Consider the following 8,266-nt stretch of genomic DNA (forward strand, 5'->3'; position numbering starts at 1 on the left):
CTAGGCTTTAAGTTTCAAAGAAATATCCTTACCAGTTCAAAACTGCTTTTTTTGAAACCATCAGCTGAACTTGCTATTGTAAGTAGTTATATTACTTATGATATTGTGTGATCAACGAAATGTTGGGGGAAAAGGGATTGAAGACAACTGTAGACAGCAGAGATAGTGTAATAAGAGCGGAATAGGGTAGAGGGTCAGACATGGGGTAAAAAACATATATATATATATGAAAGTAGAAATGGAATATTATGGATGATAACATGCATGATTAAGCCACTATGCAGTTTATTCTCGATGGGAAACCATGTTTAGTATGTTGTGATGATGCTCAGGGAACAAATGTAAATTAATAAAAAAAAAATTTCAGAAGAAAAAAAAGGCATTAAAAATACCTATTTGATGACTGGAGTAAGCTATATAGCCCTAGCTAGGTGCTACTTTATAGTATGTTCATTCTATTCACTGAGGTTTATGCCTAAAGTCAGACTTGTGTTCATGGATATGTATATATCAGCTGTGCTTGCTATTGAAAATATTTAGATTTATTAAGATATTTAGTGAAACAATAAAATGGGGGAGGCATAGAAAGCAACAATAGATACCAGACACAGTGTGAAAGGAGGGTGGGAGATGGCAGAGGATGAGATAGGGAATCAAGGATGGGAAAAAAGGCAAAATATACAGGAAACAAGAAATGGAAAATTATTTGTTGACAATAACACATATGTTGATGTGCTTGATTGAGCCAATATACAGTGTATTCTGAATGGAAAAATCTCATTTTATATGCTATAATGATGTACAGTGAATGAATGTAAATAAATAATTAATTAATTAAGAAAAAACGTTCCCTGCTCTTTAGACTATCATAAAGAATAAGAACATTTGCGTCACACTCAAACCTCTTCACAATGTTTCTAGCAAAAGTTACTTTTTTTAAAAAAGTTCATTAAAAATAAACATTATTTTTAATAATAGTAACAGGTATCATAGCTGTTTAATATAATTTCTTACTACTATTAACTCTTTATTAGCTATACGGATATTATAAGCAATAGTTTGTAACCTTGAATTGACTTTAACCTTTTGCTCAGTACAAATCACTCCAAGATTCCTAAACCCATCAGATGGTTCAGTGTGAAGTAGGACTGCCTTTTTGATCACTGAGATCACCCTGTGTCAGTAAGGAAAAGCGTTATCTTGATTTGCTGAATAAACTCTTCTTTTAATTGCTCCATCAATAATTCTGGTCAAGAAAAGGATTTATCTCTCAACTCAATGAATCTTTTTTAGATCAATGTGAAGCACTGACATATTTAGGGCAAGCAAGATGCCACAGTAGTTGTGTCAGTTTGATCACACAAGATGTGCTGTTTAGTTTCCTTTTGCATCACAGAAAGTGATGAAGATGTATCTCTAAGATATCTACTCTTATCTTGGACCTTAAATTATTAACTATATTGCTCTGGCCTCACATTGCTTTCTGCAGATGGAAACACTAGATCTTCCTTGTGCACACGAGATTCAGCTGCAGTGCAGTATGAGAAGAATGCACCAAAGTCTGCAGGGTATCTCTGCTGCAGCAGCATTTGATGCACACAGGAAAGGTCTCATGAATAATGTACAGTTATAAACAGGTGCTCATAGCAAGCTCTCTTCACTTAATATTATTTGTGAATACACTCTGAGGGAAGTAATTGGATACCTTTGTCCAATTGACCTATACAGGAAGAAAGTGTGATTAAAAGCCTTGCAAAGCATCGATTGCAGGTGCATTAGCTTGCATTGACTTGCAGCATTTTCTGAAAAAAAAAAAAAAAGAAAGAAAGAAAGAAAGAAAACAAAAACAAACAAAAAACAAATAACACACTTGGATCAGACAACCAGAATTGTAATATCCAAAAGAAATAAATTTTTAAAATTTCTATCTTTAAATGTAGAAATCTAGAGCAAATTTTTACCCCGAAGTATGCAAGAAGCAAAAGCAGCTATTGTAAGGCCACCTTATCATTGGGAAAGTGCTTGTGAGGCAGTGTCCACTGCTGCTGTAGCTTATAAGATCTGAATCCATTCCAGCCTGTCTCTTAACACCAATGGAATGAAGTGTCAGAAAGCTCCAGGAACCTTCCTGGAATAGCTATTGTTAATTTCCAGTAAATTCACATTACCTTTTTATTGTTTTAGATAAAAACTAGTGGGCACTTTTTCTTCAATCACAAACTATGCATTAAATTTGCAATATAACTGCCTACTTATATATTTACCACAAGTAGCCAGAATTATCCACACAGTTGGCTAAAGTGAATTGCTGCTATTGGTGGGTGGAGAATGGATAGCATCTATAGTTGGGATTATCAGGAGGCAGATATATGCCTCTTGGTGCTTTTATGTAAGTCCTTTTCAATAAAAATTATGCTAATTATATCATGAATTATACAGTAAAACATAAGTATCTGTAAGACGGCATTATAATATCTGTATGTTTTGTTTTATTTTATATTGTTTTACACTGCTATGATGCTATCAATTAATCCTATATAATATTAATTATATAATTTTTTCTCACTGAGAATATGAGATAGAATTATTCATCTAGATAGTCTGGAGATTAAGTGCTGATTGCCTATAGCAGGTTTTATTTATGTCATTACTAGTTAGATTTAGTTCTCCATATTTCAGTTATTTCTGTGCTTCTGTGATGTAAACCATTCATGAAAATTAAATGTACTAATGTGAAAGAGAAAAAAAAATGAAATTCTATGCTGTCATTAGTGTGGGGTGCAATCATTGAGGAGATAGGATTTATTTAAAGTTATTTAACAATAAAGTCAGAGACGACTGCTTTCTTTTATGAAGAAGTAATTACTGTAAGAATTGCTGTTTCACTGTACACAACTGGAAAACTAAACAAAATACAAGAAACAAATGTTTTGACATTGGATAATCGACAACATAAGGCTCTGAAACATGACAGAAGGGAATCTAGCACAACTAAATGTTAGGATCCTTACTGCTATAGTTTGCATATAGTTTTTCAAATTTCTTGCATTGAAATTTGGTTGTGATGGAACTGAGAGGGTGAAAACTTAATCTGACCATGCTGTTGAAAGATGAGGCCTTTGGGACATGATTAAGACTAGATAAAGTCATGAGGGTGAAACCTCTGAGATTGGGTCTTGAATCTTGGTGGTTTATAAAGAAAAAGAACCAGACAAAGGTACAGGGACACTGACACAGGCATACAAGTCCTTGCCATGTCACGCCCTGCATTGCTTTCCCCACTCCCAGCAAGAAGGCCCTCATCACGTGTGATTTCTTGGCCTTGGACCTCTCATCAGTGTGGTATTGAGCTGTTAGCTGAACTAAATAGAAAAGTGAATTAAAACACCTGTATTATATACAAAACTACTCAGGACTTGACTAATACATTTTAACACAATCCTCAAGATGATTAAATTAGGAGCCCTCAGGTGGCATGGTGGTTAAGGTGCTGGACTCCCAAATGGCTAACTGCAGTTCAAGTCCTGGATCCAGTGTCTTGAGAATCCAGCTGGGTATGTATGTGTGTGAGTGCCCAAAATCTTGAGAGGAGAATGAAGAAGAGATTGTGGTGTCGCCATCTTGCCCCCTCCCCGGGGGTTACTTTCTCACTTTCTCTCTTTCTCTCTCTCTCTCTCTCTCTCTCTCTCTCTTTCTCTGTATCAGCAAGGGCACACACCTCAGGGCAAAAATCTTAAATAGATTAAATTAATATAAAACTAATTTAAGTACAGATAAAAATTTAAAGAATAGAATAAAATACAGCACCCAATAATGTAAAATACACAATTTTCAGTATCCATTTAAGACCTCAGGATAGGGAAGAAGCAGGAGATATGATTCTTAACTCAAAGTAAAATGAAATACATTCAGTTGTTATATAAATTATTAAATAATCAGACCAGGATACTACATGTCTATTATAAACAGTATAACTATGTACAGGAGTACAAAGGAACATATGAATGTAATAAGAAGAGAAACTGAAAATATTTTAAACATCCTAATAGAAATCCTACTGATTTTTTAAAAATCTGAAATGAAAAATAAACTAAATGGGTTTAAATACAGAGTCGACATTACAAAACAGATCAGTGAAGTAGAAGTTGGTAGAAATAATATAAAAATTTAAGAGAGGGGAAATAACTGAAAAAAAGAAAAAGACTAAGAGAAAAGATATCGGTGACTGGTAGACAATATTTAGACATATGGAAAATATTTCCAAAACTAGAGAAAAATGAACACTTAATAAGACATACAAAGATAATTTACAATTTAGCACCAGTAGTGCTGTACTACAGAAAGGCCAATGGGAGTTATCCACATGGAAAATATGTGATATTATAATGAAATGTGAATAAAACAATGAAATGTAGGACACTAGAAATTGTGCACACGAAGTTAAGTGTAAAAACCCTATTTTCAGGCATAGCAGGTAGTGCAATGTTTGAGGCACTGGATTCCCACATGGCTGACCATGGTTTGAGTGCTGAACCTGTTGGCTTACTCTCTCACTTTCCCTCTCTCTCTCTCTGAGTTCATGTGCCCTATAGCAATTTAAAATATAATAAAAATAAACATAAAATTAAATAATTCTTTAAAATATATTTTATAATTTTAATAAAAATTATAAAAATTGACCATAAAGCAATGAAAATAACAACATATGTTATTTATGTTTGTAACACATAATAATATATTTGCAAGAAAATGCTTAACAGTAGTACAAAGAACAAGATTGATGAAATGGAAGTATATCAAAGTAAGATTTATATACTATAAATTAAGTGACACAATATTTTTTAAAGTAATAATGGGGTAGTTATAAGAAATATATTGTAAGTTATAGATTAGCAATTAAAATATAAAACATAAATATTAATACAGTAGAGAAAATACAATGGAATCTTTAAAGTGGCAAATTAATTTTTTAAAACTAGAAACATTCGAAAAACAAAAAAAGTTAATTTGAAAAATAAAAAGTAAATAACAAGGTAGTAGACCTAAATACTATATTGTAGATGGCTTAAAAAAATCAATAACTATATTAAATGTATAGAATCTAAACACTCTACTTAATAAACAGAGATGTCAAATACAACTTAAAAATATTAAACCCACTGTAAATATAAACATACAAATAGATTAACAGTAAAATGAATCCAAAGAAAGTTGGATTGGCTGTATTAAAACTAAAAATAAGTAGATTTAAGAGAAAGGGGTATCAGGACCAGCAGATAGGTATAATGGCTAAATCCCTGGAGTCCCATGTAGTCAACCATGGTTCGACTCTTGGACCTGGTGGCTTAAATTCACAGTGGGTGCACGTACATGTGTGGCCAAGATCCCGAGAAGAGAATGGAGGAGAAGGGATTGTGGTACGGCCATACCCCCTGGGGGGTGATTTTCCACTTTCTGTCTTTCTGTTTCTTTCGGGGGAGTGCATGCAACCTGTAGCAAAACCCCTCCAAAAAAAAAAAAAAAAGACAGGGAGAGAGAGAGAGAGAGACAGAGACAGAGAGAGAGAGAAAGAGGTATTATCAGAGAATGAAGGTGCACATTTTATAACAATATAGTAGTCAAATTACCAAGAAGAAATATCAGTCTTAAATGTACATGTATATAATAGCAGAACTTCACTATATCTAAAGCAAAAGTGATGAACCTGAAAAGAAAAATAGACAATCTACAAGAATAATCAGAGACAGCAACATTCCACTTAGTAATTAATTAAAAGAAGTAGACAAAAAATCGGAAATAATGTATAAGATCTTAACAACCAACTGGACTTTATCGACATTTTGGAACACTCTACCAACAGCACAGATGAACTATTCATTGTCATAATAGTTAGGGCATAAAGCAAATCTGAACAAATTTGCAAGATTTGAAACTATTCACACATGTTCTCTGAACCCACCCAGATAAAACCAGTTTTCAATAAATGAAGTTATACAGAAAATCTCCTAATTTTTTTTAAATGGAAATCCACATTTAAATATACCATGGGAGGAAAAAAGTAACGAAAAATGAATGTGAAGTGTGTGTTTCTTTTTTTTTTTTTAAGAATTATTTTATTTAACTTTATTTATTATTTTTATCAATATTTTCTAGTTTGATCAGAGAGAGAGAGAGAGGAAATGAGAAAGCAAGCCACCAGGTCTGAGACTTGAACCGTGGTTGGTCATGTGGGAGTCCAGTGCCCCATCCACCATGCCACCTGCTGGCCCCCAAGTGTCTGTTTCTTTAATAGCAGGCAAAATATATTTTCACATACAAATTTCCAGACATTTTAGAAAAAAAAACTACTGAGTGTAGTAGAATTTAGCAAGATATGAGATCAATAAGAAAAGAAAGTATTTTTTTATAGTATGAGTTCATTATGATATAGAATACAATTCATAAGAACAGCAAAAATATTTAGAGAAAAATTTATTTTTTATGTATTTATTGTCTTACAGAGATTTTTACTATAGGATACATGTTCTTGCTGGAGAGAGAGAGATACAGAGAGACAGAGAGTGAGAAATCTTGCCCCAGAGGGGATGGTCACCCCACAGTCCCTTCTCTCAGATTTTGGGCACACACACACACACCCCAAGCGTGAGTTTCAAGCCACTGGGTCCAGAACTCCAAGTGCAGTTGGCCATGTGGGAGTCCAGAGATGTACCCATTACACCACCTGCTGGTCCTACTCAAAAAAAATTTAACAAACTACAAGATTAGTATTCTAAATACTATGAAATATGTATGTAGAAAAGTTTAAAAAGACCTAAATACATGGGAAGAGATACATTATTTATGTTTTGGAAAATACAGTATTGTTTGAGATGTAACTTATTTTTTCCAAATTAATCTACAGAATTGACAAAATCCCTATCAATATCACAGTGGGAATCATCAAGCCAATTATAAAATGCTGTGTAAATGCAAAGTCCTAGAAGAGCCAAAACAAATTTGGAAAAAAATAATTGGAGGACTTACATTTTCTGATTTGAATAACAACTGAAAAGCTACAATATTCAAGGTAAAATATTACTTGCATAAGATTACATGCATGTACATCAGTGGAGTCCAGAAATGAACCCATCTGTATAATTAATTTATTTTTCACAAAGTGTTAGGATAATGTACTGGAGAAAAAGAATACTTTCAGAAATATAGGCACTCTTTAATATCTTTTCATTTTTTTCCATAACTTTAAGACTATCCCCAAAGTTGTTTTTAAAAATTTAAATTTTGAAAGTGTTATAAATTACATATACACATATGAAGTGTATGTATGACAAATTAATGTTTTAATTATTTAGCTTAAGAGGCAAGAAAGTAAAAACATCTATTTTTTAAAAATTAATTCTTCTAAAATACACACACACACAAATAAATCCATAAAGTTTGCTGTTAAAAGTACAGTTTGAACAGGGCTAGGCAGTGGAGCAGTAACACAACGCTCTGCAAGGCTCACTCACTCAGGAGGTTGGAAGTCTGCATCTGGAGACCTCCCTAAACATGCATGGCACACAACTGGCTGAGAATGTTTTACGGTATGACAACCTTGTTGAGAGTGCCTTTCTTTCAAAAGAGTATAAAAATACAATTTAAAAATGTAATTTGAACACTACAAGAATAAAATAAATTAAAATTAGTTATGTATTGCTCAGATGATATTCACATAAAAGATAATAGAGAATCAGATTTGCCGGGGTCCAGCCTCGGCGTGGGTGGGTTATCTCGACGGAGGTGGAGAAGGTGAACAGAAGATAGAGGCCTCAATGCCTTTTCATGCACATCCTTTGCCGGACACCCCTCAGAGATCGCTCTCTGAAGAGTGACAACTGCTAGGAATCATCGTGCGTTTTTATTGAAAACGTGTTACATGCAAGTAAAGGGAGAGGGGCTAGTGTTTCAATTAACAGCTCATAAAGTTTTTAACAATAGAGAACATAGATTCTATTCAGGGTTGGATTAAGGGTGGGTCTAGTGCAATTCAGGATTTGATTAAGGGCGGGCCTAGTGCAGTTCCGCAATTGTAGGTGGGTCTCCATGGAATGCAGTTTCAGAAAAGCGGTTCCGGTAAGCAGAGGTGATTATCAGCTGATGCATCGGAGCAGTCATCTTGTGATTACTGGGAATGGTTCTGAGAAAAGAAAATCTCAAGAATAGATACTAGTTCTTATGGATCTTAATAAAGAATGATACTTATACAGTTTTGTAGGGATCTAAAAAT

This window comes from Tupaia chinensis, unplaced genomic scaffold (genome assembly GCF_000334495.1).
Source record: "Tupaia chinensis unplaced genomic scaffold, TupChi_1.0 Scaffold000381_1, whole genome shotgun sequence".
NCBI lineage: Eukaryota > Metazoa > Chordata > Mammalia > Scandentia > Tupaiidae > Tupaia > Tupaia belangeri.